Genomic DNA, 21,813 nt, shown 5'->3' on the forward strand with positions numbered 1-21,813 from the left:
TATGAGCACCTAATGGAAGATGCTGCACCATTGTCAAACCTTTGGCCCATTAAAAATTATATCTGACAGCATCAATACCACATTTAGAAGACAACACATTGTTTAAAGGAAAAAAGTTTTATTTCTTTATTCAAGATTGTTAGATAATACTGATGACCTGAAAGGAAACATCCTAGTTAGGTAGAAATTCCATTTTTTAATTGGACTAGAAATACTGTAACAACAAAAAGTCATTACATGTTCTGATAGACTAGTTGGCACACATGTTCTCTAAAAACAGATGATCATCCTGATTTTCTGCATTGCCATTTTTCACATATGATTTGAAGGAGGAAGAAATCAGACAGTTTGGTAGAGTTGTAGTCTATCAGTCTTTGCATTACAAAAACCAGCACACAAACTATAGTAGATCTTTAACTTGCAAACCTTTTCCTGTGTCATTAAAGCTTGACAGATCAGTCTCAGCTGGTGAACTGAGCTACACAGCTTTTAACATATTCTTTCTAAGGTCGTGGAGAAAAACTGGGTTTGGTGTAGTAATTCTGTTTCCTCATTCCAGAAAATGATAGGCTTTTCCGGATCTATTCCATCATTCTATTTCATTGGTAAATTCAAGAGACTGTAGTTGTTGAATCCTTTCTGAAAACAGAGGACGAAAATATTGTCAGATAGATAATCCCTAATACATCTGTTAAAAATCACAAGAGGAAGAGTTCTCAGATAACCATGGAATGGAAAACTCGGTATCTGGTTATGGTATCTGCATGAAGAAGAATTAGACTCATGTGCACATTTAAGCATCTCCTGGAATTAGAAATAGAGTGTGTCCCTAAATCAAACATGAGAGAGGTTTAAGCATTCTTCCCGACCTCAATCACATGTCAAGATTATAGAAACTCCTAAGAGTTCACTTGGATTGCTCATGGAGGGTCATTAACAGAGAAACTTTGTGCCCATGTGAGAAAACAGCAATATTGTTGGTTTTTCATCACCTCTTCTGATTTTTGTTAATTTTCAGTGTATGTCTGTTTCTTCAGTCTAAAGTCTTCTTAGCTCAATACTGACATGTGAAAGTGATATTTGATAATTGTACTTGCCTTTATGACATGGCATATCTTGCCATGTATTCCCTAAAATATACCAGCACCATTGAAAAGAAAAACTTCCAAACATTCCATGACAACTTGTGCAATTGAAATAATGCAGCTTCCTGTTAACGTTAGGAACTAATATTATTAATATACTAAGTAATATACTCTAGGACTAGATTCCAATTGAAATATTTTGACTCTGAGTTTCTAATCCAGATAGCTGGAATATTTATTGTGATTCTAAATAATCAAAACAGACACGCCCATGCAAATACCACATTTTGTGGTTCAGAAAATTTCATGCCAGTTTCTACCAAAGGTAATGGGGATAAGCGTAAGGAATGACTGCTGAGATCAACAAAATGAGCCTGTGACAGTTTCTTGCAGCACTGTGAGGGTTGCTCACATCATAAGTGCCAGGAAATTTGCAGGAGTTGTGTTATTGTAAATGCAGTACATATAGGAATGGGGTCTGTGTGTTTCCCAGGTGGAAAGTGCTTCTCCCAGTGCAGAGCCTGGAGTGTTGGTATGTGGAAAGGATTCCTGAGCATTTAGCTCAAGCCCAATTTTCCTCAGCAAAGTCCATAAACTCCTAAGCCTGAAACCTTTCTCCCTCCTGCATCACCATTCCCATGACTTTATCTGGCAAGACAGTGGAGAAGCACCTGCACAGAGAATGCCTTTGCTGGGAATTTATCTGTCCAAAAAGGATTGGCTATCTCTTCTCTGAAATTCAGTTCCTTCGTTGTTCAGTGTTTTGCTGTTGCATTTGTCCCGTGATGCAGACTTTTAACTGCTTCCCTGGGGCAATGCATCATAGCAGATTTGAGGTTACAATGTTCCACAAATTTCAGTCTGCAATGAAATATGTTCCTGTGGCAAAAGACATAAAAAGTGATGTTTAAGCCCTGCTAGACTATGTGGAAGATTGTCAGTGGGTCCAAAATTTCGTGTAGGTATTCAAAGCAAAAAAAAATTCAGGATTTTATAAGGAGTGAAGTACATTTATGTAGAAATCACAAGGGAAGAGTTTATGATCTGCTTCGTATATATTTACAGTGTGAACTTTTAACCTGTATGTAGATAAGAAAAAGGTTTTGTAAAGGCCTCCTAGGGAAATGAGTTCAATTTTGGGGGGCAGTTAAGTTCATTCTCAGAAGTTATATGCTTTAAATAGCCTAAAATACATTTTCTGAATATCTGAAATGAAGTACAGCGATTGGAAAAATAAATCACTAGACCAGATATTATCAATGGTGTTGGGTCAAAGTTCTGTATCTTCCTGGAGTGTTAACCACTTGAGTTAAAGTGTGTACGTTTTCATCCAAAACCTCCAATCAAAATCTATTACCTCAGATACTATTCAGGCAGAAAACACTTGAAATTCGTAGTATTTTAGCTCTTAAAATAATATTATTCCTATATGTACCAAAGCTGCAAGCATTGTATTCACAAACACAAACTAGTGTAAGTGTGTATTTTATCTTTCTGTTTCATATACCCAGATGGTAATCTGTTTGCTTTGGGGTGAATTCATGAAATGAGGCATCTGGAGTTTTGAGTGTTTTGATTTGCTTGACTAGCTGCACCAAGCTTTTGACTACAGAACAAAATATTTCCTGCTGGAGCTCTTATCCTGAAACTAATGTTGCCAAAGGGTAAGGAAAGCATAAATGTATTGGTACACTTTTCCAGACTACAATTCCACTAAGATTACTTCAAACCTTGGGGGCAAGAGCTCAGTTCCCCAATCTGAAGACAAATGTCATGTATTTTATAAACACAGTCTACTAAAATGAATCAGATCTGCACTTGAATCATGCATCATCTTACAAGTGCAAGGTCAAATAACATTTTGCTTTTCTATAAGAACATTCATATAAAGTTGATTTAGTTATAGTGACAGTTCTATATTCTGTTTTATATTACTAAAAGATATCAATTACATTACAGGTAGATTACAGCTATAAAATGCAGTACATCTTATGTATGTGTGCTGGAGAACTGCCTTATTTCATAGGTGTAACTTTTTTAATTCAGGAACTTTCAAATATGATTATGAGTAAGGAGGAAATCATGAGTGTGAAAGACAAAGAGTAAGTCTCAAGGCAAATCGTATTTGTTTGCGTCATGGTATGATGGAGAAGAGGTGAGCAAAGTAAGCCCTTGATTAGTTCTTCTGTCACTGACAGTTTCCATGGATTTTAGGAACACTTTGTGATTTTGTTAAGCCATACCAATGGTTCTGAAATTGCTCTACGTATCCCTGGCTAAAATAAATAGCATCCATGTATTTTGTACTTTTCTCTGACCTAAAAGAGACATAGGTTCCCTCTGAGTAAAATATAGAAGATTAAGCATGCTGACCTGGACTAGGTAACAATCAGCAGCTTAACTGAAGGATTTTTCCTGACTTATTTTGACTGTTGCAGTGGAGTACAAGGCCTTGTTTTTAGGTCTTGTTGAAAGTGCACATATTATTTTCTGTCATGAACTTGTCCTTGAGATCTGAAACTACCTTGCGACCCGTTTGGAATAGCAGACAACTAAATATGCATTCTTACATGAGAAACTAGCATCATCATTGTGATCACTTTTGCTGTTGGAGATTGTAGAGGTGAGCAAATGAAGACATCTGGTGGGCAAAGACTACAGGAGACAACTACAGGAAATACAAGAGTGCTTTCTTAATGTCTGTTTTTGTAACTTCTCATCTATTGTTACCTACACACTTACCTGAATGAAATGGGGAACTTTCGTGAATTGTCTTATTTCTTCACACTCAGGACAAATCCTATTTGCTCAGCTGACAAGAAAAGCTTACAAAATGGATTGTTGTAACTATTTTGTATTAAGTATATCATACAACCTCAGTAACTTCCATTTTTTTCTATCACTGGTTTATTTCATCGATCTAATTGCCATGCAACTAGGTGAATCTGCCTGCCTCATTAATGAAACCTAGAATTAATAGCAATGACTGAATATAAAATTTTTCAAATGGATATTGGTAATTTCAGGTATTTGTCCAGGTCAGTGTGATATGTTTAAACTATGCTTCTGCTTTTTGTAGTGAAAGGCAATACTGAGTTGGCATTTAATAGTTTTTTCAAGTGTTTGTTTAATAAATGACTGTACGTCTTCCTGACTTTCTCACAAATATGGTTGACTTAATAATTACAGCTATTTTAACAGCTTAAAGATGTTTTCAAATTTTTAAACAAAGTTAAATATGAATTGTTTTCCAGAAAACTGCTTGACCATGAGGTGTTTCAAGAAAATACTCAGAATATTTGTCAGTCGTTAAGACAAGTTTTCATACTGAAAATCTGCTCACATGCAAAACACCAAACAGTATTTAACTCACTTTGGAAGGATATGGGATGGGATGGGATGGAATAGGAAATAATGCAGTGTGGTGCAATACAATGGGATGCAGTGGTTTCTGATGAAATGACTGAGGTCTTTGAATAAGAGGAATACATGAATACTTTTTACATTTCATTTTGAAATGACATTGATGAAATATCTACAGACAATATTTATCTGTAGTCAAGGCATAAGCACCATTGCTCCCTGGTTTTCAGTAACATGTCATTTGATTTTGGTAAACCTTGACAGAATTTGTGCAGTACGTAAAGAAATGAAAGTAAGAATTGTGTAGTCTTCATGGAGGAATCCTGTTAGTGGATAAGCAAGTGATGGGTAAATACATGGTTGGTGGAAAATAAACACTGGAAACAGTGAGATAGATTGCTATGATTTCATCAGCTGTCACTTTTACATGCTTCTTAGATTCTGGTATTTTCTTTCTTTTTATAAATTTTGCTCTGCTTCCTGGTAATTTTTATTTTCTTTTTTGTTTGTGGAATATTAATGATGTTGCGAAGAGTGACCAGTTGTTGTGACCTTTACTGAGAAACAAATAATTTTTTGAGAGGGAAGTTTGAAGGGAATTTTAGATCAATATTACAAAGGCATAAGCTTATTCATATTTCTTTTGTCCGTAACAGTTCTTAAACATTAAACATAGTCAGCATTAATTTCAACTGAAGGTAATTTGATGGAAGAAAAATGAAGAGAATGACAAAATTTAATTATCTTACTGCAGAATGCCTCAGTATGCATTCTCTTGATTTTCAACAAAAGCATCAATGAATGTGCATGGGCTTTGTGAAAAGAAAATGAGATAATATACACTTAGGCTTCAGAAATCTGAAATTTATTGGTTTTCAAAATTCATGCATAATGTCATCCTGATTAAAAAATGTTAGGAACTAAAAAAACATATAACTCTTGAAGACATTTAAAAAGGGAAACTTGAACAAATTGTATTAGCTTTTTCATGGTTATAAGCCAGAAAATACTGCCTCAGTTGAATTTCGGTCACTTGTAATAACTGAAATGAACTAATGAAGCTTATATTTTAGGTCAAATCATAAAATAGTAAAACAATCCCATACCCAGCTTCTATTGTTAAATATTAGACATGCTAGATATGCTCATGGAAGATAGTTGTGATGGATCCTCAAGAGTATATGACCCGCTCCTTCCTGCAGTACTTTATCTGGCTGTATAGATGTCATTTCTGACATGTTTATCTGAGTATAATTATGGCAGCAGTACTGGAGGTTCCACAACTGCCATACACAGTACATTTCAGTGCCAAACTATCCTTAGAAGTAGAAACATTTTTCCCCAGAGGAACTTTAATCCCTTTCTGTAATTTAAACTTAGTAGTCGCAGTTGCAGCCACTTTAATGTCTGTTCTTGTGTTTTGTGCTGCTTTTAATTTTCAGAATTTTCTATGCAGGCCCTGAAATTCTAAAATGCAATTACATGTATACAGAGCACAGTGTGGCCTGTAACTCTGACAGTGGGCATTTGAGTGCCATGCCTCCTCTCATGAAGCTACATTTCTATTTCCTTACTGTGAAAATCCCCTTTGCTGGAAGGAGTGTGTTACTGGAGAAATAGGTATTACAATGATCTGGCACAACTTGGCAACTCTGCTAAGGGCAGTTAAGTGGATTTCAGCTACATATTCATAAATCTGGTGATGAACCATCATGTTTATAGTCATGTTTGCAGACCAGATTTTTTAAAAGAATTTCTTCAATAGCAAGTTTTTGGGATATGGTCTAATTCTATGACTGATAGCCCTTTTTTTTTTTTTTTTTTTTTTTTTTTTTTTTTTTTACTTTTTCCTCTGCTTATTGTATATTGCAAACAATCCAGTGCATCTGCTTAAAGGAAAACAACAACAAACCCACACTGATTGCCCTGGGCTTATATGGGATTTTTTATTTGTTCAGTTCTTTAATGCCTGACAAGAATTGTGCATTTTTATGTTTTGAACTGGAACAGACTTCCAAAACAAACAGATGATCTCAATGTATCATCTGCAAATTCCCATTGGAAGTCTTTTGAAAAAGTCTGTGATTGTATTTGAGGGAAAACATGACCATTAGCCTTACAGAATTGTATTGCCAAAAGAATTCATCATTTTATTTCTGAAACCTTCCCCTGAAATCTTAAAATAAAACTAATTAACTATGCTGTCAAGATGTAGTATTCAGCTTTATTAATAGGATTATTAATAAGATGAATAAGGTTTTTATTCCTTTTTAAAATACAAAATAATTAACAGATTGACAGTTAAAGCAGTAAGCTTTTTCAGCTGTGTTGCATCTCCACATTTTAACTCTGTGGCCTTTAATGTTTGCTGTGTTTTAGATTATGTAGGCCATGTAACTTACTTTCCTGATGCTCATGCTTATTTTGAGCTTTTAGGGCAAAACAATCTTCATTCATTTTGGATATCTTGCTCAAAAAAATCCGTCTAAAATCTCTGTATTATCTCCAAGCTGTCCCTGCTAGTGTGCTTTGGTGAATTCATGTTCGATGTTGTGATGCTTTCAAAATTATTTTTGTGACAGTTGTCCTTTTCCTTCAAGCATCAGCTTGATTGAGATTGCAATTAGGCCACTGGAATGCACACATTTAGGTAAAGTGATCTAGATATAACAAAGGGTAATTCCTGCAGATTATTTTTTTGCTAAACAATTTGACTGTGATTGGTAAAAATGTTCTGTGTTTTCCCTGCACAATCCACGAATCAAAAGCATCTTTTTGTTTGTTTTGGACTCCTCTCTCATCTGCCTCATAATTTTTTTTACATTTGGGTTTGCTTCTTGGCTATTGAGCTGATGGTTTCATAAACATGCTTTCTTGGTCTCCTTGATCTCACTTCTAATTGAAGTCCACTACTTTTTATGTACAGAGAGAGATTTTTATTTCGTGTGCATGGAACACCTGACACCAAGTGACTAAATTTCTACTACTTTTTTACACCTGGTTAATAAGTGTGTGCAATTCTCCATCACCACTTTGGTACTGCCTAAACAGTAGCTTAGGGCCAAGGGCACCTTCTAAGATAAGACACTAGTGAAATCTCACTACCAGGGAAGATAATTAATTCCTCTGTCTCTTAGGATTTAGGCAGTCACTTATCTGCATACGAATCTCTTCTTTTGTCCCAGACAAACACATACCAAAGTTTTGTGATGGACTTGTTGAATGCCCATTACTATCAGTCCTAACTACCTGCTGTTAGTCTTCTACTGCCACCTGGGTTTACCCTCTGAAATAATGTGCAATTGAGACAGATATTTTTACCATTTGGATTTTGATTTTTGAGTTTCTCTGTTAGGTAGATTTTGGTATTGATACTCCACTGTACTACTGCATGTTGCAGAGGACAGAAATTAGGCTACTTAAATTGTCCTGTGAAGCACACTTCAGAGTTAAATTCTCCGTGGCCTCCAAAGGCTCAGGCTGATTTTTATTTTAAATTTCTTATCTCTGCTGCGAAAAGTGAAGGAAAATGTCTGCAATATTTAAAATAGTTCCCATTTGTTTTAGCATAAAATAAATGAAACAAATTTTTGGAAATGTGGTGGGTTTGCTTATTTGTATGGCTTTGTTTGGTTGTTCCAGTTTTGTTCCATATTTAGTCTGAGCAGAATCCAAGCTAACAAAAGGCAAAATTCAAAAATAGTTACAATATTCCCTAGGAAGTGAAGACCATAAATGCCATGAGTTTAAATAAAGCTCCTCCCCTTCTCCATTAAAATCACCAGGTGAGTTTGCTCTGAACCTTTGAAACTTGTTCTTTATTTAGCTTAATGGTAATAATACATTCAAGAATTCAATATAGTATACAATGGTACAGTGGAATACTTATTTAGACTGCAAGACACTCTTCCAGCACAGTATGAAAGCACTGCTGCTTCTGTGAGAAGGTGGTATGGAAAGATTGCTGTTCTTAACATAGCTGTGCTTTCTTTTGGAGGAAAATACCTTTCATTGAAACAAATAAAGTGGTCCAAAAATAATGAAGTCAGACATTGCAGCGGTGGCACAGCTTCTATATTCTTTGCTCTCTAACTGTGACTCTAATCAGTAATAGAGTACATGCACTGAATAATCAAATTTGCTCTTTCCAAAGCAGTATTGTCCTGTTGTAGCCTTTACCACAGAACAACACTGAAATAGAATTTTTTTTTTTCACTTATTCCCATAATGATGGCTTAAATCTAGTGGCAGCATCTCTCCTTAGAATTGGACACCTCTGTCTGTCCTTCATAATCAAGAACATATGGTTTTATGTTTGTGTGGTCCCAGGGGTTGGACTTGGTGATCCTTGTGGATCATCCTTCCATCCTTCCAAAGTAGAATAGTCTATCACTCTGTGATTCTGTGAATTGCCAGGAGTATGTAAGAGAAGCTGTGGTGAACGGGCGGGGAGATCACTACCAGCCTGTCTCTTATTCCTCAGCAGGACATAGTTAGAAAGTAAGACAAAAAAAACCGGGTGTGTTGAGGTAAGAACAGGGAGGCCACTTATCAATTACAGACTCAACTTAGCAAAGGTTCCCGTAATTTACTGCTAGTTAAAAATGGAGTAGGATGATAAGAAAAAAAGGACCTCAAACACCTTCTCTATCCTCTACTTCACAGTTTTAACTTCACTCCTTCATTCCCAGTTCTTCCTGTCATCATGCTGAGCAGCATAGGGTGATGCAGAGTGTGGCATGCTCTCACGTTATGACAATTTTGCTTCTTCTTTGCTCTTTTCCCCCACACAGCCTCTCCTGGGCTGCAGAGAGCTGCTGCTTCATGCCTGGAACACCTCCTGCCTTCCTCCTGTGCTGACCTTGAAGCCTGCGGGGCTCATTTTCTCACATAGCTCACCCCTCTCTCCAAGCTGCCACTGTGCAGCAGTTTTCCCTTTCCTCAGTCTGCTCTTCCAGAGCGTGCCCAGTGTTGCTCATATCCTGGCTCTGGAAGCAGTGTCCCTGTTAGGGTTAGGCTTAAGGCTAGAGTTTAGGGTTAGGGTTAGGGTTAGGGTTAGGTCTGCACTGCCTGGCCCCCTGCACCCCCCTTCATGTAAACCCTAGAGGTGGATTTCTAGATTATTTGCTCAATTATTTCATTTCTTAAAAATAATGATGTCTAGCGTATAATATTTTCAGCTAAATCCCATTGTGGATCAGCATTAAAAAAGACAATATATGAAGTTTTCATTTTCAAATGATTTGACATGCCTTTGTGGAGTAAGATGCCTGAAAATGAGATGCTAAGGAGCTAATAGGGAACTGGAGCAAATCTCACAATGAAGCTATCTCAGAGGAGGTGCTGGTGAGGTGAATGAGGAACTCAAGTTCTTCTGTCAGAGAAGCAGCTTTGTGCAATAGAGTTTAAAATGCTAAGTACATTTGTTTCCTTATTTTTTCTTGCTGTTATTTCACTTTTCAGAGTAATCTTTGTCATACAATAGTGTGTTTTATGGAGAGGTGCATAGCATTTTTTTTCAGGTCTTTGAAAGGTGATTTCCATGTAGCAAGATCCAAAGTATTTTGCTATCTTCGTTTGCTTTCTGAAAGGCTTAAGGGGTGTTGTTGATTGAAAGAGCCTGTGGCATCTATTTCAGATTAATTTTCAGAAATAACAGTCATTCATAGCCTTTGGTATCAGTGTGGTTTGGATTATTGTATGATCTGTGATTCTTTTTCTTTACAAGGAATCATTCTGGTCCTGACAAACAAAAAGTGAGCACTTACCTCCTTTATCTTTGCTTTTGAGTAGATTTTTTTACCATGTGTTCCATTAAGGCAGATGAAAAACTGTGATGTTAATTCAGTATGGCAAGGCTGAAGAGTTGGAGACATGGATGGAAAAGTCTGTGGAGGAGCCAACTTCCATCACCAGTGGAAAAAAAGTTAATCCTCCTGGAAATACTTTTATTGTTTCTGTCTTTTAAGTATAATACTTGTGTCAGTTTCACCGTCAGATCCCTTAGTAAGCTGCTTTCTAAGCTACTGTGGTTAACACAGTTACCTGCTCCCCATGAGCGCTAGTGAATACACAGTATTATTTCGTATTATTGTGAGCTTTCACTTGCCTCTGCTCTAAACTTGGGCAGAGACATTTATGGCTCCAACATCTTTTCTGTTCCTTTTTGGATAGGAGCTAAATATGATCACAGACCATCTCAAGGAATTTCACTAAGAACATTGCCATTTCTAAAACAACTTACAAATCTAAATGGATTTTCCTCTTCTTGTTTTCTAGTAAGCGAGCAGCAGAGCTGGAAACCTTGGCAGTTTTTGTCTTTCCTGCTTGTATCCATGGATCCTGGATTTTGCAAGGTAAATGTTCCATTTTAATTGATTCTAATTTTATACTGCTGTACGATTTATAATATTATAAGTACGTGACCTTATAATACCTCTAGCTGTTGAAGAAAATTCCCTTGCTTATTGTCTCACTGGCATTTTCAGCAATGAATTGTATTAAAATACTCTCATGACTTAAAATAAATACAGTATGATGCTTTGGATTCATTAGCAAGTTTGCTTTCCTCTCAGGAAGAAAGAAAATGATGCCATGATCTGAATTATTTGTGAGTTTCCAAGTTATTGTTCCTATATTTCCATCAATCTGAGTGGATGAAGAGTTCAGCAGAACCTGAATATTTGAAACTGAATGTGAATGCATTTTTTTTTTTCTATCAGCAGAAATCTTCTGCATTCTGTGTTTGTTGGTGATTTTATGTTTATTGAAGGTTTCATTAGGTGAGAGACAAAAAGTGACCCTTAGATGTACAAGGCTATATTTGACAATCCTTACTGCTGTACACTTTTTAAAATGAAAAGGTCTTATTCCTGCTCTTAAACATATTTCTTTATAATACTCTAAGTTATAATTTTCTATTATACTTTACTTATATTTCAATAGTAGTCCTGTGAAGTATGTGGAAAATTTAGTTTTGAAAGTTTGAAAATATCTCATGGAAAACAGCTTATTTTGATAGCTAATTTTGCTATCAGGAAAGACAGTGCTGCTTCTGCCAAGAAATTATGTCCCTAAATACCTTCCTCATCCTTAGTTTAGGATATAGACTTAATATTATTCTCTCTCCCTTAAGACTTGATTCATCTGTGACTTTAATCTTTGAAGTTGTTTTAGTTGTCCGTAGGAAAGAACATTCCTCTCTGAATCTTTCTGCTATTGAAACTACCTCTTTTACACACAGTGAAAAAAGGTTTTCGAAAGTGGTTTGTTTTTTTTTTTTAATTGTATATTAAAAAGAATCAAACCAGAAGCTATACAAAAGCTGCTGCAAATTAATGGTTTTAAATGAACTGTTGAGCTGAAGAGTTACCCCCTCTTGATAGAAGTACCACTATGAGATATATATTCAAGGTGGAAAATAGGCCCTTTTGAAAAATAAAATCAGCAGCCTTTCTAGCACCTAAGAAGGGGGAGTGAATATTCTGCTCTTCAGCGTTTATTTAACAAGTTGAACCCCAAGGCTGAGCATTTTAATGCATTGTATTTCTTTAGTACGGAGAGAAAAAAGGGTGAATCAGACTTTGCTGTGAGTGAAATCTGGCTACAAGATGTGGGTGGCAATTGTAAAAAGAAAAGTAACTGTATTTCCTTCTAGGCACCTTCGCACAATGGAAGCCATTTGTAAATACTGAAAAAAGCTCCACATTTTCACCAGTTTTATTTCATATTGTAGAAACTCTAGGAAAAAAAAAACACCAAATACAATGATTTTCCATATAGATTGTTCAGCTGTGAGCAATAGGACTTGTTGGAAAAGTGTGGGTGGCAGTGAGTTTCAAAGGGGAACTGGTGCAACTTAGGAGACTTAGTGTTATGTCACACAGGTCGTGTCTACCTTGAGATTTCAAAAATGGCAAACGCGGGAAGGAACTAGCAATTGGCAGTTTGATGGCCAAAGACATAATTTTACAAGACTTTAAACACATTTTCCATGATTAAGTTGCATCACATTCAAAGAAGGTTTAAGCGTATGCATAAACACTTGTTGAATTGGGGTATATTTTGCTGAAGAAATGGCAGTGAAGACAATGAGTAAAATTCTAAAGTATCTGTGCATGACATAGGAGCCAACAAGTACTGGTCTTTCTCCATCACATATGCTAGATTAGTTTCTTATGCAAGATAATAGTTGCTGCTTCCCTGTTCCACACACACAAACATTTTTAAGCAGAATTCAGTAATAGCAGTTAGTTGTGGTCTAAAAATGTACTTTTTATCTGAAGTGGCCAGTTCTGACTTACTGAGCTTCCTTTGGTTGTAAGTGTAGTTAAATCTCAAGGTGCCATTGACTCTAGAGAGCCATGTATAATTTTTGCATTGACATTTCAATAGCAAAACATCAATATTCAATTTGGAGTTGGCAATAAGTCACTGTCAGTGAGAATAGACTAATATGTCTTATGATGATGATCCTGTGTGGGCTAATAAGATGGTTTTAATCAGCCAGAAAGCGAAGTTCAGACTTGCAGTTTGACCATTCTATTTTTAAAAAGGTTTGGGGAATTACCGTGAACCAAATTGTCTTTCATTCTACCTTTTGTCTTCCTACTTCTGAGACGATTCAATACCACCTCCTTTACTTGTTTTCCTGGCATTCTTGCTATGAATTTGGAATGCACAGTACATCACGTCTGTGGATTTGCATAATCTGATGTTGTGGAATTTTTCTCTGTACTTTTGATTTAGTATTAGAGTGCTACAAAATATGTCCTAAACTCTTGTATAGTCTTTAGGCATCTCAAGTCTGGAAGTTAAAAAAGGAAAGGAGGGTTTTATTTCAGTGTCACCACATGTGTCCAGTGCTCTGTAAGATGAAATTGTCTGCATGAGCAGAAATTGTAAATTTGTTCTTTGGAGATTCAAAATGAAACACAAGAAAGTTCTGATGGAAAGATATGAATAAGGAAGCCATCCTTATGATAGTGTCCTCTAATGTAATGTCCCAGTAGCTCTTTATGCCAGATGCTTGATTAAAGATAACTTTTCTTCCTGGACGAATATGAACTCACATCTGGCTTCTTTGTGTGGGAATTCTCTTTCTCAGTGATTCATATAGTCCATTAACTAATCAGTAAATGCTAATTGGACCAGCAATCCTCCCAAGTATGCTTTGCAAGACTCTGGCTGATGAGTTGTTTTCCCTTCTTTCTTCAATGAACAGCCACCCAAAGAGAATGCTTTGATGGTGTTGTAGTGCTACGCTTTAATTTTGGGTATCTACCCAGAGCAGAGGAGCTGAGAGGAGGCCTCATGGTGGCTGCAGCTCCTCACAGGGAGCAGGTGGGCAGTGCTGAGCTTTGCTCTCTGGGGACAGTGACAGAGGGAATGGCTTGGAGCTACGTCGGGGGAGGGTCAGGTTGGGTGTAGGGAAAAGTTTCTTTCTGAGGGCGGTGGGCATGGCTCAGCTCTGCAGGGCAATGGGCATGGGCCTGAGCTGCTGGAGCTCAGGATGTGTTTGGCCTCCACTCTCAGACACAGGGTTTGGGTGCTTCTGTGTGGAGCTGGTGGTTGGGCTCAGTGTTCTTTGCGGGTACCTTCCAACATTTCTGTGATTCTGTGATTCTATGAACTGCCGGTACTCAACTGAATGAATACTAGCAATGTGAAGACCATTTGACAGTGGCTGTTGCTGATACTGCATTCTTGTAGCCAGACCAGCATCATTTCCCTCTCAAATGTTCAACACTGCTGTGAAAAGTGATTTTTACTATTGTAATTAGCTCCAGTTTCAGTATTCCAGGGAGAATGGAATTTTTTTTTATCATCACATATAGCCAAGTTTCATATTCATACATTGCACATCAAGAAGTAATTAACCAGTGTTGCAGCTGTCTTACATATTTACTCTAATTTCTTGTCTTAAGACAAGTACATTTAATGTATAACCTTACTGAATTTGATGGAGTAGCACCTGTATATTGAGAAAAATATGAATCTCTGGAACAGTCACAGGGGAGGAATCAATTCTGAATGATGAAAGTACTGCTGTTGGTGATACTTCCATACTCTTGATTAAAAAAAATCTCATCCAGGGGTTTGGTAATATAATTAATTAAGATTTTTAGATCTCTTACTGTTACCAGATGTACTTGCCTGAATATGAGAAAAAGCTATTGTAATCGCTGTGCTTTTTTGACCAGTAGCTACTGTTCTTCGGTCTAAAAAGGAAAATTTGAATAATCGTGATAGAACGACCAGAAATATATGCAACATGGTACATAAATACAAAAAGTGGATTGTTGGAAACTTAAAGCATTTGTTTTAATTCACGGGCTTGACTCCTCTCTGGTGATTCAATCTCGTATCTTCAAAAGAGAGCACTTTGAGCACTTAGGTTATGCAGCCTAAAGGAGTATAATTTTCAGTAAATTCTAACCACACTTTTTATAGAAATCAAGCTTTCTGTAAGTTCAAAGCGCACTGCAATAAAATCACTCTAAGAGATCTTTGCTGGCACTAGAGCCACAAGAACTACTGATTCTTAGAACTTCCAGAATAAATTGAAATAATCCACTTAAGGCTTTTCAGGTGTCAACATATCAATACATGCTTAAAACTGATGCAGAATGAAGAGGACTATCATTTAGAGAGACATGCTGCTCATTGCATGGAGACAGTCCACTTTGCTCTGTGGCTTTCCCCAGGTGTCACATGGAGTTTTCATTTAGAGAGGGCACAAAATTACAGTTTGGAAATGATAAACTTAACCTCGGTATTCTTTGATTTTGAAAAACAGTGAGAACAGTCAGAGCTGAGCACGGAAGAATTTGCCAGAAAAAAAGTGAATTCACAATTTAAAGGAGATTTTTGTGTGTGTGCGAACATTACATAGAGCTACTCTGCAGTCACTTACTGGGCTACAGAAGAGAAAAACACCTTGATCAAACTTGCATGAGCTGTTGTCTCCTTTTAGTATCATTGCCAAAAAACTTCCATTTTTCTGTCACAAGCAATGTACAATTTTAGATTGTGCATCTCCCTTGAAATAACAGAACCAGACTTTGACTTTCCTTCATGCCTTACTCACAGCTTCACTTTGCATCCTTAACTCTCTGTTTTTTTGTTTTTTTTTTTTGCATTGCAGCCTAATCTGTGGTATGGAATTTTGCTCATCATAGCAAAATACCATGCTGCATTTCATTAATCAGAAAGTATATGAGCAGGAAACAAAAGGAATAACTTTGTATATTATTACTATCGATACAAGGGTGACACTTGAGCTACAGTAGTAATAAAAGGTAAAAGGAGATTTTATCAAGGTAGTGTATGTTACTATTGAAACTGAATAGAGTAGGTTGGTTTATTTTGATGTTCGAGGAAGAATTTACATGCCTGAAAGTGTTTTTCAGTTCCTGACTAGCAAAAACTGAACATAGAAAAATCTGTTATGTAGCAGCAACCTGATGGTATGCAGTTTTTTAATAAATATATAATATATTATAAATATATAGGTGATCACAGCTTGAATTCTTTAACATAATTTGTATTTTTAATATATCTCTTATTTCTGGAGTAAAATATGTCAGTACCATTAGAAATGACATAGAAGTTTTTGACATGAATGTCACATTTCATTCCTGAATAAAAGTTTCTGAGCTTGATTACAAGTGTGTTTATTGTTTCACTGTGAATTAAGTTATGTTTAGACAAGAAGATCATTTTCAGGTTTGCTATTCGCTGAAATTTAATCATGCTGACCACTGTGGTGTGTCTCATCTATGCTGATGGACAGAAGGACCTTCTGTCAGGCAGGGGGTTTTGGACTAGGTGCTAGTCAGGCTACTGGGGAGCTATGATCAAATGCAGCTCCCTGGGAAAGAAAGCCCTTTGTCAGATCCATTAGAAAGCCTTTGAATGTGTGAGGAAGAACAGGTCACCCTTTTGCATGAATGAGGACACTTATAGGTCAGTTGAACTTTAATGTAATTTGACATGGCTTGAGAAAGCACTCTTGTAGAGAAGCACACAGCTCATCTGCTGTCTGGAATCCTGAATGGGAGCTGTGGGTATTCCAGAGGCAGGAAGGGATATTTTTCCACAAATGCTTCTTTCAGAGTGGTTTCTGTGAAGGTAAATACTATTAACAATATCACAAGAGAAAATGCTACTGTTATCATGTGCTTAAAAGCAAAAGTATGAACACTGAGGGGTGAATAGAATAATTAGAATATCTCACCTCAATACAATGTGAATATTTTAATGATAAATCTGGAGGTAGAAAAGCAACGTGCTCCTCACTTTGCATTTAGATAGCAGGCTGAGACAAATAGTCTTCCAAATTTCCCAGAGAGTCATTGTGACTGCTTTCCTTTGCTTGGGGAGAGCCCAGTGCTGCTCCTGGTCTGTCTCTGAAGAGTACCACTGCAGCTTCGAAGGCTGTTCTCCAGGCTCTGTCAGTAAAGGCAGTAGACAGAATAAATCTGTGCAAAATTCATCTTCTTCCACAGATGGATGTTTTGCCTGTGTAACTGTGAACATATACTTGGTCTCTTTCGGGAATCATTCCCCCCCCCAACATTTAGCCTTGTAATGGGGAAGGCAATTTAGCAACAATTACAGAAAAGCAGAGTAGTTTTAATTGGAAGGGTTTAAAATATCTTCTAGTCACCTTCATCTGCTTCCAAAGAAAAAACAAAAAAACAAAACAGATACCGTTTATTCAAATGTATTCACTCTAAAAATATTCGTATAAATTAAGCAGAAAGCAGCCACCATTTCAGTTTCATGATGTCTTGTCAGACAGGAAGATCAGTGCCTCAGTCAGACATAAAGGTTGATTCAGAAGAGGGAGGGGGTTGGAGAGAAGAGAATGAACTAAGAATTGTATGATTTTAGCTTTAGGTTGGACATGAGAAGAACAGTGACGCCTTTCAAAATCAAAATCCCAGCATTGCTGGAGACAGTAGGCTATTTCTGTGGTATTCAGGCCATGTGAAACCCTGCCATTTCTAATGCATTTCCCTATGCACAATTTCATTAGTGTCTAATTCATGTCATTCAGCACAAAAATTAAAGACCGCATCCTGTGCTAGTGTAAATCATGGTATCTTTGGAATTATAATAGCTCACAGGTAATATAATAGCTCACAGTAGCCCTCAGATTTATTTTGGAACTTCTCATTCCAGTATAGTGATGCTCATTGGGTAAGCATTTCAAAATATTTTTGCATAAGAAATTGATGGAAATTGTTCATTCACTTGAACGTTTCTGAGGTAAAACTGTTTATGATTTATTTTCTGTAACAGATGCTCTTGACTTCAGTTCTGTCTAAAAACATACCAAATAGTGAAATTTGGCAGAATTTTGTTGTATGCAGTAAGAGCAATCAAAGCAGTGTGCCTTCAGATGGTATCCAGGAGCCAAAAATACATCTACTTTAATTTCAATTATGAAATATTAGGATCGCCTACACTGCCTTAGCAAATCAGACTTATTTAACAAACATTAGGAGGGTAGAGGAAAAATTAAATGCAAAAGCTATGTTGTTCCTACTTAAGAATGGATATTTATAATATTCATAGGCTGTTGAACATCTTTTAAAGCAAAAACAGATACCAACACACAAACAAAGTACTCTGAAATTGTTTGTCTTCATTGAGGAACCTGGCTGTGCTTACTATTGCATGTACTGATGGAAAGCCAGGACATGTACTTTGGAAGTCTGTAAGCACCTTCTGCCTGTATGTTTCCTTAACATAGTTTTTCAGTATTGAATGGTATATGTTCAGTAGTTGGTGCTGAAATAAGGTGGGTTTGAGTGCCTGGCCAATAAAATTAAGGGTATAGACATGTTTTTATAAAATCACGCTCCTCTTACATTGTTGTTGCTCTCTCCAAACACATAAAAATGACTTACATGTAGCATAGTGTGTTGTTTTTTCTTTCTTTTCTTTCCCACTTGTGTTTGGAAACCACTCTCATCCATTGCTATTAATAGTGGGCTTTCCTTCTTCATTCTTAAAACACCAAAATTGGTCATGCCCAGGTGTATCTGCCTAACTATTTGCATCTGTTATTTCCAGAGCATTCTTTTTCTTCTGTGTTTTTTTCCCGGTGGTTTTCATGACCCATTCTTCTTACGCCTTGTGTTTTCACAGATGGCAGCACTTCTGAGGAGGAGGGCTGTTTGTTATAAAAACAGAATGAAAGCCTTTGTAGTTTTCTTCAGAATCTTTCAAGAAACTTGTGTTGTCTAAAAAAAGGTTTGAACTTACAGCATACACTATGATTATGCATATGTGCAGAACAACAGTAGCAGGATGCAGACAAGCACAAAAAAATAAAAATAAAAATCTGAGTGTGAAAATAACTTGCACTTGGAGAACCTACAGAAAGAAAAATATAAAGGCTGTTCCAAAAGTAATGCCTCCTATTTTATGATGTTGCCCTGCAACATTGGGGTGGATGTTGGTGCTGTGGAAGTAGAGGTTGAATTTTCCTGCAAGTATTCCCCTATGTTTTGTTATGGTGTGACTGCTGTCAGCAGAGGGGCAGTATGACACAATGGCTTCTGACATGGAAGTGCAGATGAAGCAAAGGTGTGTCATTGAATTCCTCCATGTGAAAAAAATGGGACTCACTGCCATTCATTGGTTCTTGTGAACATTGATGGGTGTGAGCACAGTGTGGAGTCATTGGTGCATTACAGAAGAGGTGACAGCAACACCAGTCAGCTACACTAGTGCAGGTATTTATGAACACGACATGCAGGCTCTTGTTCATTGCTGGTGAAAATGCGGAGCTAATGGTTCCAAGTATATTGAAAAATGGTGTTTTTAAATGGTGTTTTAGCTGAGATGTTGTCCTATCAAGTAGTGTTATTGTGCTTTTTGTATCTGTTGTAGTTTCCATAGAAATAAATAGGAGGCATTACTTTCAGAGTGACCTACATACTAGTTGGAGGGGCTGAAGAGCAGCAGTTATGCTGCATGACATCCCAAAATGTGTGACTCTTGCCAATGAAGGGGAAAGCAATTGTCAGAAACAATGCAGGGAAGATACAATGCAGATATTTTTTTAAATTCTAATTATGCTGCAGCTAGAAAGTGTGGGCAGGGTTCCAAAGAGTGTCAATTTTTGCAAAACTGACCATGGTGACAGGTAGATAAACCAGGCACAAAAAATGAGACAGAAAAGAAGGGAGGAATAACTCTCTAAGGAAGTAAGACTTGAACTTCAGTGGAAATCATTGTAGTTAATGTGATTGACTCATTCCAGTTAAGATTCTGATCATGGTAGTTCAACATTTCTTGCAGATTTTTGGACTGCAGATGTAATGTCTACTCCTTACTCTGGGCCTGAAGTGCTTATACTTTTTTAGCTGCATATGACATAATGTGATAATATTCCAGCATCATTTAACCATATTACAGAGCTCCTCAGCTCTGCTGAGCATTTTAATTACAGGAATTCATTTTACTAAGATGATATTTGATGTGCAGAAATAAAATAGAATTAAGCAGTAGTAGTTGCTGTAGTCAGCAAAAGTGTGTTTCAAGAGTAACAGCAGGTAGATGGATAATGGTTAGCAGAACTGTGTCCTGTGGAGAATGACACATTTTCTGGGTCACTAAATAGTCAGCTATCTCAGTTGAAGTGCAGTAGTTATTGAATGTTGGGTGATTTATAGTGATAGTGCGTTGGCAGTATGAGTTCCCCACATAAAAACAGCGGAGTCTGTTCCTCCAACCGCCAGTTCCAGCAGTCAGGAAAGCTTTATTTTGTTGTGTACAGGCTTAACTTCATGATGTTCCTTTTCTGCCTGAATTCCAGTTTCTTCCTCCAGTCCGTGTCGCCTCTGTGGTAAGCAGAGCAATCAGCATGTGTGCCAAGCTGACAGATACTCCTCTTCTCTCCTTCATTTTGTTACATAAGGAGCAACTCCAGCCCTGTCACTCTAGGTTTGTGTGACCCCTGAACATAGCTGGGAGTGGGGGCATGGTTTGCACACTGCCAGTTGAGAGTTTTTCAATTGTTTGCTATCAGAGCAACATCTTTTCCTTTTCAACCAGATGAAATTTTGCTTTCCAGACACTGCCATGCTCTGCAGATGGCTGCATGAAGAAAAAGAGCTGGGTGTTCAAAGGAAAACCCAGGTATTTTTTGGTGATGCTGAAGTCTCTGCACATCCTGCATTCATTGCACTGTGTAGTGCCTCAGTTCATGCACAGTACCTGGCTCACCTGGTGTGATCTGCTAGAGGTATATAGCACTACAATAAGGGTGGTGTAGTGTGGGAACAGGTTGCCCAGAAAGGTGGCGAATGCCCCATCCGTGGAGGTTAGGTAGGACCAGGGCCTGAGCAACCTGATGTCCCTGTATATGTCCTTGTTCGTTGCAGGGGAGTGGGACTGAATGGCTTTTAAGGGTCCTTCCCAACTCAAACATTTCTGATGTTGAAATGTTGGAGAGCTACAATTTTTATCTTCACTCTCCCGTGAGCATTGTGATTTAAGAACAGAACATTCAATATTCTGAAGACTGAAAAGAGTAATCAGAAGGAAACTTATGTGATTTCTCAAATAACAGAATTTAGCAGAACACTGAATTTTGTATAAATATCTGAAGGAAAGTAGTACTTAGGTAATTTCGCTTTTGAAGGTAATGTTTTACTGAGGTCTCCTAAAGTAAATGCATTGTAATTTTTAATATACTTTATTTTTCAAATAATTTATCCTTTTTTTTTTTTTTTTAATGAGTCTAAGTTCTTAAGTGTATACAAGAATAATGTTCAAAACAAAGTCCAGATAGTTTTTGACTAGTGAAGAATATCTAAGTATGTAATTTAATTCTGTGCATGTAAGCTTTATTTCCAATTGAAACTGAGAGTGGTGAGAGGGAAAGGCTTTCCAACTTTTGCTTTACAAGACGCACAGGTCTGGCCCATACTGGGCTTTTACAGGATCTAATGGGCAGCACAGCACTGAGGATACAGTGTCCTTCAGAGTTCCCCTACTCCACTTTTCTTTTAAATCCTGAATAAAGTATGTTAGTTACATTTATGAAAAATTAATTTCATTTATAGTGTTCTGAAATACTAATCCTCAAGAAAAATGTATTTTTGATTCAGTGCCTTTTTCTGTGGTTAATATTTTACATGAGTTAATTCCGCTTGATGGTGAAACTATTTTTGTTCATTTTCTAGCAGTTTTTGCTGCAGTAACATCTCCCTTCCTCCCTTCCTCCCTTCCTTTCTCCCTTCCTTTCTCCCTTCCTTTCTCCCTTCCTTCCTTCCTTCCTTCCTTCCTTCCTTCCTTCCTTCCTTCCTTCCTTCCTTCCTTCCTTCCTTCCTTCCTTCCTTCC

At 37.1% G+C, this 21,813-nt stretch overlaps 1 protein-coding gene across 4 annotated transcripts in view; it reads left to right on the top strand.

The window, feature by feature from the left end:
• LINGO2 (leucine rich repeat and Ig domain containing 2) overlaps window positions 1–21,813 on the top strand; it is a 472,070-nt gene that overhangs the window by 162,062 nt on the left and 288,195 nt on the right. For all 4 annotated transcript variants that reach the window (XM_048931033.1, XM_048931038.1, XM_048931037.1 and 1 more), the window contains exon 2: window positions 10,728–10,804. The gene's annotated coding sequence lies outside the window, so the exon portion shown is untranslated. The remainder of the gene's footprint in view (window positions 1–10,727; window positions 10,805–21,813) is intronic.

This window comes from Lagopus muta, chromosome Z (genome assembly GCF_023343835.1).
Source record: "Lagopus muta isolate bLagMut1 chromosome Z, bLagMut1 primary, whole genome shotgun sequence".
NCBI classification, from domain to species: domain Eukaryota; kingdom Metazoa; phylum Chordata; class Aves; order Galliformes; family Phasianidae; genus Lagopus; species Lagopus muta.